Source organism: Diadema setosum, chromosome 8 (assembly GCF_964275005.1).
Source record: "Diadema setosum chromosome 8, eeDiaSeto1, whole genome shotgun sequence".
Lineage (NCBI taxonomy): Eukaryota > Metazoa > Echinodermata > Echinoidea > Diadematoida > Diadematidae > Diadema > Diadema setosum.
In genome coordinates, this window is record NC_092692.1 from 38,567,710 (window position 1) to 38,578,638 (window position 10,929).

A 10,929-nucleotide genomic window follows, 5' to 3' on the forward strand; every position below is an offset into this window, starting at 1 on the left:
TCCTGTTTATCGAATGGTAATGAAAATAAAGTTCTATTGAATTGAACTGGATTGGATTGAATTCAGTCCACTGCAATTCGCAGTCTTGATAGGCCCTATCATGCCTATGACGATCACGGAGGAGTGTCGGTGGGAAAAAGAAAGTGAAATATCTGTTCTACATTATACAGCATACATCCTGTTCCATAGCATATCTCATGCTAACTGCTCTAATGGTATCTATAGGTACATGACAGGGCAATCCCACTACTGACACATCGGCATATTCTTGCACAATTATACCAACTATAATATACGGAAGGTGGTAGGCCTATGAAAACTCAGTAACACATCAGGGACCAATAATGCTCTCCCGATTTCAGCCGAGTCACTAATCGTTTGTTGAAAGTACCATGGAGTTGTCTGTTATATATAGCTTATGGCATAAACGTATACGTTTTCAACATGTTGTACTATACGAATCACAGTTGGATCGGAAGAAATGTTAGCAGAAATCACTGACGGCCAATCAACTGGTTATCATCTAGACCATCATAATTTAAAACCCTCCAAAGAACCACTTATGGATTGATGCTACCCGAAGCAACGGGAAAGGTGACTTACCTTTTCGTCACACGGCTGCTGCTCGATCGTCTGCGGCGCCTACTCCGGCGGCGAGCTGGGAAATAAATTGCAAACCGAGTAACGTCAAAGTGGGGTGATAAGGCGACGTTCTGTGGAGCGTGTGAACTATAAGTGTCTGCTCATTGATGCGACCTTGGCGTACGCGCGGGAAAATACATGTCGGCCTTTCGGTATTACCATGGAGGTTATTGCTCCATGGTATATCACAGATTGTGAGGTGTACAATCAATGCGTCGCCCTTTCTCATTCTTTTCCTCTTTTTCTTATTTGTTTACTAACTTGATCACAACTGAACTAAATTTGCTAGCGTTCCACTGACCTTTTTATTTGGGAACTTCATTGTGTGGTTTAGCTTTCAGGGCGAGCGCGGTATCTTCGGGATTTTCAGCAAAACACACACTCACACACAAACAACAAAGACAGCAACAAAAACACCCACACATTTATGCAGAAAGAAATATAACCGTTGAGAAATTACCAGTGAAAGACACTACAGACACATGCTAAACCGTATGTATAGAATCACATTAGGAGAGGAGGGGTTAAGAAGGATACGTCATAAATATCATGCGTATGATTGTAATTAAACAACAAAAGATAGGTAAAAGGGTTAGTTCTGTGACCTGGAGCTCCCCATCTGACGGAGCACAATCAAGTTATTTCTTATCGATACAATGCCCTTTGCACACTGTATGTATAATATGAATGCAACTGTGTGATGACTATTTACCTTTTCTCTAACAGCTTGGCGGCAAATTGGATGTAATGTGAAAAAACAACAACCCAGCGATATGTTCACATTTTTCATCAACTCAAACAGAATCTTCTCTGGGTGTAGTGCGTCTGTTTGCTTACACTACGTTCTAAAAGGGTGCGCCGGAGGTACTGTGTTTGCAATCTTTACGTCAGGCCATTTTGAAGAAAATCTACACAATATTCAATTGAAGTTTGTGTATGTCAATACCTCATCAGACGTTCAATGGCGTGGCAGCAAACACAAAGCGGAGAACACAATAATCTATCGAGATTTAGTTTGTTTGATCGGGTGTGTATTAATATCAAAGTGCATTTTTAGGGTATTCCCTACTCCTTATCGCTTCCCTCTCTCCTCTCTCTCCCTCCCTCTCTCTCTCTCTCTCTCTTGAGACATCAGAAAAGCAATACAAAGTGGTCGTAATGAAAGTTGGGTCCCATCTTTTATTACGATCTCTTTGTTTCTGATATTTCTGCCATTTCACACCAATTTTCATCAAATAAATATCAATTCCTCTAATAAATTATTGTGTGGAGCCCTCTGAAAACCAGCCTGAGGCCGACGAGGGTGTTCCACTGTACCCCATGAGTGGAAAATAAAAATTGAATGAATTGAATTGTATGCTCTTTCACCTTTCATAAGAGGTTTCTCATTCAATGGATATTATTCAGAGGGGTGAAGGTTCAGGTGTAAGTTTCTTCAATTTGTCTCCCTCTACAAACAAATTAAATTTGTTAAGATTGCAACTGCTGATCTGTAAATTAATTTACAGATCAGCAGTTGCGACCTTAAACAAATTTAATTTGTAGAGGGAGACAAATTGAAGAAATTTACACCTGAGGTTTCTCATTACCTCACAAAAAAGTTACAAACCTGAAGCCCCATCTTACCAAAACTACATCATCCCTTTAATCTCTCTATCTGTACATTTCACTATGTCGTTCTTCATTAATTGTTCTATCTCTCCATCTCTTACTATCTGTCCATCCGTCCCTCCCGCTCCCCTCCCCACACCTTCAACCTGTACCTCTTGACCAAAGGGCTGTGGGGGGGGGGGGGGGGGCAACAGGGACGTTTATTGCCCCCCCCCCCCCCCCCCCTTGGCACCCCACCCGATCCCACAATAGATGGGATACAATATTGTGTGTGACAGAGATACACCCTCTGTCAAAATGAAGTGCGGTAAAATATTGTTAAAAGCCTCTTATCCCAACCACATGTAATTTGAAATAAAATGTTATGACACGGAAAATTCAGGGCGTAGATTTGGCGACAATCTGTGACCCCACCCCGCAGATTTCCTGCATAATATACATTGACCTGCCGTTTTATTTGTTCCGGCGCTATACTTCTCATCAAGAAGTGTACACTGCAACATGATAGTTGTGTTTAATCTGTAAGACGGTAAGAGTTTTTAGCCTCAGTACGGATGGTGGTGAAAAGGTCGTGCAAATGCAGAATTGTCACAACGAAAGCCGCCAGATCAAACTGAAACAGCAGAAGTTTTGTGAAAAAGAAAAAAAAATGAAATGTGGGCGTTTATGGTCGTCAGCACCATGCGTAGATTTTCGATGACGAATACTCACTTACGGGTCCAAAGTACACCAACCAACACAAACGATCATCTGTGTACCTTTCAGACATGCATGAGGAGACACTTTTGTTTAGAGACGGCTGGAAAAACCCTGAACCTACTACACATGCTAGTCTTTGAAAAAGTCGACAATCTCAAATGACGAATCATTGGGAGAACGCACGTTTTCGGCCTGACGTGTGTACAAACATGAACGTGTAATACTAATGAGAAAATAATAGTATCATTACGGTTCCATGTCATTTGCTCCCTCCTGCGACAATAGCTCCCGTAAAATATCTGCACGCTAAGTCAAACATAAATTCTACCCACAAACATTACCCTAAAATAACACCGAAGAAAGTGTCGCAGGAGAAAATGTCGTGTCACCATCATTACACGTAAAAATGTGGAATCCCTGTGTGATCATGGTGTTCCTAAAGGACCTACTGTGTATGCAAGTTTGGCCGCAGCGGAGACGTTGAATGATTTTTACCTTAGTGATGATGATGATGATGATGACAATGATGACGATGATGACGATGATGACGACGACGATGATGATGATGATGATGATGATGATGATAAGGTCTTATTTACCCAGGGTAGCCTCTTCAGTGTTGCCACTACTCTACCACAAGGCCCTGTCATTATTATTACCTTCGCGTTGCTAGGTACCCATCATATACCCGAGTCTCGTCACATGTATTTCAGTAAATTTAAGAGATCACGAGTGTGCGGTGGTAAACAACATTACACACATCCAAATTCTAAAAGACGAGCAGGGAGATGGATGTGTTGCGTGCATTGCAATGAGCAGAAAAAACGTGCTAATCATGGGGGATTCTATATTCTCTTGTTCCTACAGAACGTTCTCAAAATGGCAAAAATCGGATAAGAAATAAGGAATACGTTGTACATGGCATATGTTGAAATTTCACATTTTTGGGGAAAAAACATCTCTTGACCAGTTCTTATGAATATTCAGATGAGCGAGCTGATGATGTCAAGCCCTCACAATTTTTCAAGAATGTTGTATATAAAATATGAAAATATGATATATTTAGATAAGAAATTGTGAGAGCATGACGACATCAATGTGCCAATTTTGAATACTCGGACTCGTCAAGAAGTGTTTTTCCGATTATGAAATTTTAGAATGTCATAACTTCCTTATTTCTTCTGATTTTGATCATTTTTGCACTGTTCTGCATGGAATTGTTTTCCCTCCCTTATGAAAGTGTAACTTCGAGGTGGATTTTAGATTTCACGTTTCATCCCGACACACGCTTAATACTGGGCAAAACAATGAAGTCATCGCAAACTATCACTGGTTTGTAAACTATACACAGTAAGCTATTCTTAACATCACGCGCCTTGTGGTCGATACTTATTTACCAACTGTTAGCCCTTTCCTCCTAAAAGCACTCTGTTGCAAGGTTCTGTTGTTATACAAAACTACATTAACTTGATGCACAGAATCCATCTTGTACTTCACGATTCCATGTCTTGACAAAAAATTGTGTGAAGCTATGCGACAACTTCACTGGCAAGTCGAGGTGATGACAATATTTCCTCTGCCAGTTGGAATACATGTATGCGGTCACGTCGACTGACTTGGTTTGTGAAAGCATAGGGTGTGTCAAAATTCCACAATTTCAAATATTCTGATCAATCAGACCTAGATTTGATGAACTCTCGACCATCTCATTCATCTGATTTTACTACAGCAAAAGAACACACAAATGACTTAAAATTTACACGTGTACACACACACACACACACACGCACACACGCACACACACACACACACACACAAAATACAATAATCAAATCACAGGCTTTATCACCTTACCTTGCATGCATCAGCATACTTGGAACTTAAGAAAAATAAAAGAAATACACTTCTATGATTTAAACAAAAAGACAAAGGATTAGATAAAATGGACACCCATGTATTTGCCAGCAAAGATTTAATACCGTCAATGTGTTTCTCACTCCGCTCAATGGAAGGAAAATACATCTCTCATATCGTTGCCACTTTGTGAAGAACAAAAAACAGACATATAGGAAAATAAAGAGGTTGATCATAATGAACGACAGGAAAGAAAAAAAAAAATACAAGAACTCTCACTTGATGAAGAAGTTTCACAAATATGATGCTCAAGTTCGGATCCGGTGCTGGACAAGGGACCAATTCACAGATCATCATGTTTTTCATATACGTATATATATATATATTTTCTCTCTCTCTCTTTGTTTCAAATTTGATGCTCATTTATACATGGAACATGAGGGAATTCGGTGACAGATTTAGACATACTTGTCTGAAGACAAATGGTGAACCTGGAAAATGGGTTTTGCTTAAATTGCAGAGTCATTCAAGAAAACTCAAATACACAGATACAACACATTACACACAGAATCAGCATATCCCCTTAAAAAAACCAACAAACCCAAAACAGATGTCTGAAAATGATTGAAATGTCAGAATGCATTCAATGTAAATAGAAGACACTGTCTTCTTTATTTCAGTGAATATCACAACAGCTGATGATAATGTTATTGTCTACATTTGGGCAGTTCAAAATTAAAACATTTGAATCTGACATGACTTTGGAGCAGTGTTCATTCATCCACTGGAGTTGGATCAAATCTAATCAACCACCCTCTTGCAAAAGGTAAACACTCTCCCTGAAAAGCAATGGGGACAGTGCATTAAGTTTGCTTGTGTGTGTGTGTGTGTATGTGTGTGTGTTGTTGTTGTAGTGTGTGCGTTTTCTTTTTTTGGGGGGGGGGGGTAGGCAAGGAATCCTTCCATAAGGGAGTTCCATTACGTATTGAAATTCTGTGAACCTGGGGGGCAAAAATCCTTAGCAACCTAAAACACTTGCATAATCTTGTCCTACCTTGAGACAGGTTATAAATGCACTAGACTTCAGTTTTAGAAAAGCATTCATGAAAGTTATAGTGTGAGTGGTATTACTCAGGTCACCTTTAAGAAGCGCTGTTACACTTGAATATGTGAGTGACAGAGTTCCTTCATTCACAAGTAAACACTGTGACTTGTTGAGGGTTGGATTAAGAGTATCAATGAACATAAAACTCTGTGGTCTTAAAATAGCAAGATGTTCACCACTATATAATACATATATACTATAACCAACATGTTTGTCGCAGGAACAACATTTAAAAAGAAGTACATCAACGGTTCTTCTTAAACAGAACACTACGTGGCAACAAATTGGCCTTTCGACTAGCTGGAATACTTGCTCAGGTGATCGCGGAGGCACTGAAAATAGTTCGCAATAAAAAAAAGCTTCCCTCTTTACAAACGAGTCAACAAAACCTGTGAAGACACAATGATTGCACCATGAATTTTTCTCCAGATGAAAAAAAAAAAAGAGTACCATGGAACTGCATAGGATTCTTGATGTGAGGTGATTAAAAATCTGAAGAAACGTGCACTTGACAACATTGTGTGCATTCAAGAGCATCTTTTGCGTATGACACCACACTTTATGACTGATATCCAAAGCAAACATTATTACTACATTTGTATTCCCATGCAAAATGTAACTTGCTCCACCCCCTCCCATCTTCCTCCCTTATGGCCCCTACTTTAGGAAACACAATGCACGGATTGAGAACCACAGGCTGGTTGCCCTGGTAACGCATCATCCAATGATTTGAATAGGGAATGCTTGACCACACCCAGAATCCATGCATCAGTGCTGGAAATCAGATATTATACAGAGTTACATGCTGACCAAATCCAGTGGAAGAGGAAGAGTTTGGAATACACTGCACTTTGAGCAAAGACCGCCTTACCATGCTTACATAAACAGAAAGAGAGAGAAAAATAAAACGGAATGAAAAATATTCAGGATGCAAATCTTTCATGAAATCCATAAATTGGCAGAAAAATTCCTTTGAAAAAAACCCCAAGCTCAAACAAAATATGTAACACAAGGTGCAATGTATCTGTGCCATATTTGAACTCGGATCCACACTGTTACTCACATATTACCAACCTTCACCACATCCCTGTAACATGAATTGTGAGATAGGTGAATATATGGCACGTTTCCAAGCAACATGTGAACTGCGTGACGAGGTGAATATACTCGGGAGGCCGACAATCAAATTCAGAAGTTGCATGGTGAGCATGAGCAAAAGAAAGTTGAATCAGTGCCGGGTGTGACAATGCCATTTTTGAAATACTATGCAGATCAAGCTGCACTTGGGAACTGACTTGAATAATTCATTACACATACATACAACATCCTCACCTAGGAAAATTGATGTAATTGAAACATGCCTCGAACATCGACACGAGGCAGTTCTATGAAGAACTCATAGGCCTGTCAGATTTTCATTTCTGTTTCCCACTTGTTTTCTGCATTTGCTTCACTGTGTTAACAAAATTTCAAATATTCTTCTTGTGGTAAACTTCTTGTTCAATGTTTCCAAATACCACAGCCACATTCCTAGCTTAAAACGCATTCTGATTGTCAACTGTAAATACAAAATCTCATTTGAATTTTTTTGTTCATATTTGTGACAAGAGTTTTGTCCATATTTGCTTAAATAGACACAATCTTACCATTACGTCCATAGACTAGAAATCTGTAAAGAACACTGTTATTTCAATGATTGCTTTTACATTACAAAAATGTCTCCATTAATTCTTATTTTAACAATCACATGTACTTATACTCTAATACATGAATACATTGCATCATGGGATCCAAATTTGTATTTGGTTTTACAATTTATAAAAAAAAAGTAAAGGTCAATTTCATTAACAGAATGTGACGGTTCTGAAGTTACATTCACACATCAATGCAGCCTGTGACATGGAGACGATTTACTCTGAATCCAAGAATGGTACAGTTTTACAAGAAAAACACAGGACAAAGAGAGAAAAGTATGACTATCATAATGGGAATAAAAATCAATGAACAGACAAGGCCACGTGAAGAGTACTGCTTTCTTCTCAACCCAACCCAGATCAATCTTCTCGCTGACTTGACTGGGCATATTCTCTCCAGATCTGTGCAACTGTACCAAGACATCAAGTTTCACTATCTTTTATCGACAGATACATATCCAGACATCCACATCTTGTGGTCTACTTCGATGTTTGGGGCATTACAAAGCTAACGAAGATTCTGCAGCAGTGTTGTGAAGTAGATACACTTCACAACACTTCATCTGCAAACTGTAGACGAAATGGAACCATACACACACATACACACAATTCACGCAACTTGGAAATGGTGCAGGCTTGGGCCATGTGTTCACACCAAAGAGGCTATATACTGTAATAGTTAATAGAGTGCCTACCGGCAGGTACTTGCAATATGCCTTGTACAATTGCTCTGTGAGCACACAGAGTGAGGCGCTAGGCTTGCCACTCTTGGTGGACAGCACTCCTTGCTAGCAGACTCATAGCTGTGCAAAAGGAGCAGGAAAGAAGTGTGGACTTACAGCACGCCCTGTCCAATTGCTTTGCGAGCGTGGAGCACACGCACCCAAGGCGAAGTCCACCATTATTACGAAGGAACTTCTACTTTTCATTGTGACTCTGCCCTCTATTGGTAGCAAGTATATAACCTCTTTGGTTGACACTAACCTTCCACACCTTTTTTTTTTTTTTTTTTTTGGGGGGGGGGGGGGGTCTACCTTATTCACATACACTTTCTTTCCTTCAAACAAAGCATCATTGTGGACAACTTAGCTCAGCTGTGTACCACAGCATTCTATTCTCAATGTTAGAACTCGTATTTCCCAGGATAGAAGTGGCCCGCTTGCATTAAACTGCAGAGTTGCATGTGATATACGGGACTTGTGTCCGATTTCTTGACCTGCTCTTGCATGCATGGTCTGGAGCAACCAGGCAAAGTCTGTAACTCCATCTCACTTTACAGAGATGAGTATGATCAAGCCTCTTGTGTGTAGGGCAGCAAAAGACTCTGACCAGTAATACTTGGTAAAGGATGAAGATTGGCAAGTTCTGAAAGTTTTGTCATTTATGAACGAGTAAATGGCCGTAATCCACGTATGAATGAGTGGTTGGCATCTGTGATGCAGGTATCACCCCCTATTCTGCACAAACATAAACTATCAACCAAATCTCATATGACAATACATGCACATGTGCACACATATACCTTTGTTCTCACTATGGAAGGTAAAATGTGAAATGTTAGCTCAAGCTACCTTGCGAGTTGGCAAAGGCCAGTGACAGAAACTTCTTGGAGTGTTTCTTTTTTCAAAATATTCTCTGAATAGATTTTCTGTGCCATTCATAGAAGGATGCAAGGCTAATTTTGCAATTGTTCCATTACGCTGAATATCTGAATTTAGAAATCATGCTTGTTAAATTCCTGTAGGATGGAATGGGAGACTTATTCTGTGCTTACGGTACCAGGGCTCGCTCGACACTACCTTTTTTTCTCTGGTGGCCTATGAGGGCCTCTAAATTCTTTACATCTGAAATTTTGGTGGTCTGAAAATATAAGGAAACATAACAATCCATTTTGAATCTTAGGTTACCCAATCAAGGCACCAAAAGATACCCTTTTACCAAGTTTGGTGGCCCCTGGCCACTCATGTTGAGCCCAGCATTATTATACTCACAAGGCTGTCTCTGGCACTGTGTACACTTCCAATACATGAAGCAATCTTTCCAAACACTTTACAAGCCTGCATAGATATTTGAATATCCTAGAGTCACTCGGCAAGCAGTATTCTATCGATGCGATAGTTGGTGGGGTTGGGAAGCTCTACTACACGCAACCTAAATCTTCCTGATGGATTTCTTTGCATTTCTATATTTCATTTTCACTAAACCAAAGGATACTATTTGGTGATTTTTCTTCCTTCAAAATTCAAATGTGGCACAGACAATTTTGCAGGAAATTTACCTCAAATTGTGTATGCGTAAGTGTTTACACGTTTGAAAGGGGGAAAAAAATCCACTGCTCTTATGTCACTTGTGACAGATGAACTTGCTTCCCGTACTTTTTCTTTTTGTTCCTGTTCATTATTATTATTATTATTATTATTTTTTTTTTTTTGGGGGGGGGGGGGGGGGAAATGAGCCAAGAAAATGGGATTCCATCGGGATTTGAACCCGAGACCTACGGATTGCTAGCCAGGTGCTCTACCAACTGTGCTGCAGAAAGCCCTAGTGCAGTGTTCGTCCCAGAAACCCTTAGTTCTCAATGCTTGTGTGGTCACAAGCTGTAGCAGTGTGTGTGTGTGCATGATACACACGCACGCACTTAAACCTGACACAAATCCAAAGCATAATTCAACTTGGGGATAAATGCGAGGAATCACCAAAGTGATGCAGCTTTTTGAGTATGTCACAGATGTAAACAGAGGGAAACTGACCAGAAATGAATATAATTTATTGGTGGAAAAATGAGCAAAGAAAATGGGATTCCACTGGGATTCGAACTCGACACCTTCGGATTGCTAGCCCGGTGCCCTACCGACTGTGCTATATAAAGTCCTAGTACAGTGTTTGTCCCAGAAACCCTTAATTCTCAATGCTCGTGTGGTCAGAAGCTATAGCAGGGTGTATGTGTGCGTGTGTGTGTATGGGTAAGGAAAGACGTTTACTAAAATCATGCACTGAGAATTGGTTCAGTAAAACACTGTGATATTATCTCGACACGGTAAGTTCACTAGGCGTGAACCTACTGTAGCAATACTGGAAACAAAAAGGCTGATTGGTAGAGATGAAGACTTATTGCACGTTTTCTTGGAAAGGCAGCAAACACTGTCAGCACTGTCGCTTCACCTGACTGACATGGTGACCCCCTCTCTCTAGAACTCCCACGTTTGAATATTTATCATGGGAATATGCAATGAATTGAAGACCAACTTTATCTTAAGTTGACAAGAAATGTATGCTCCATGGTTGTGACTTATCACACTCCATGGTCGAATTGTTGCAGTGAGC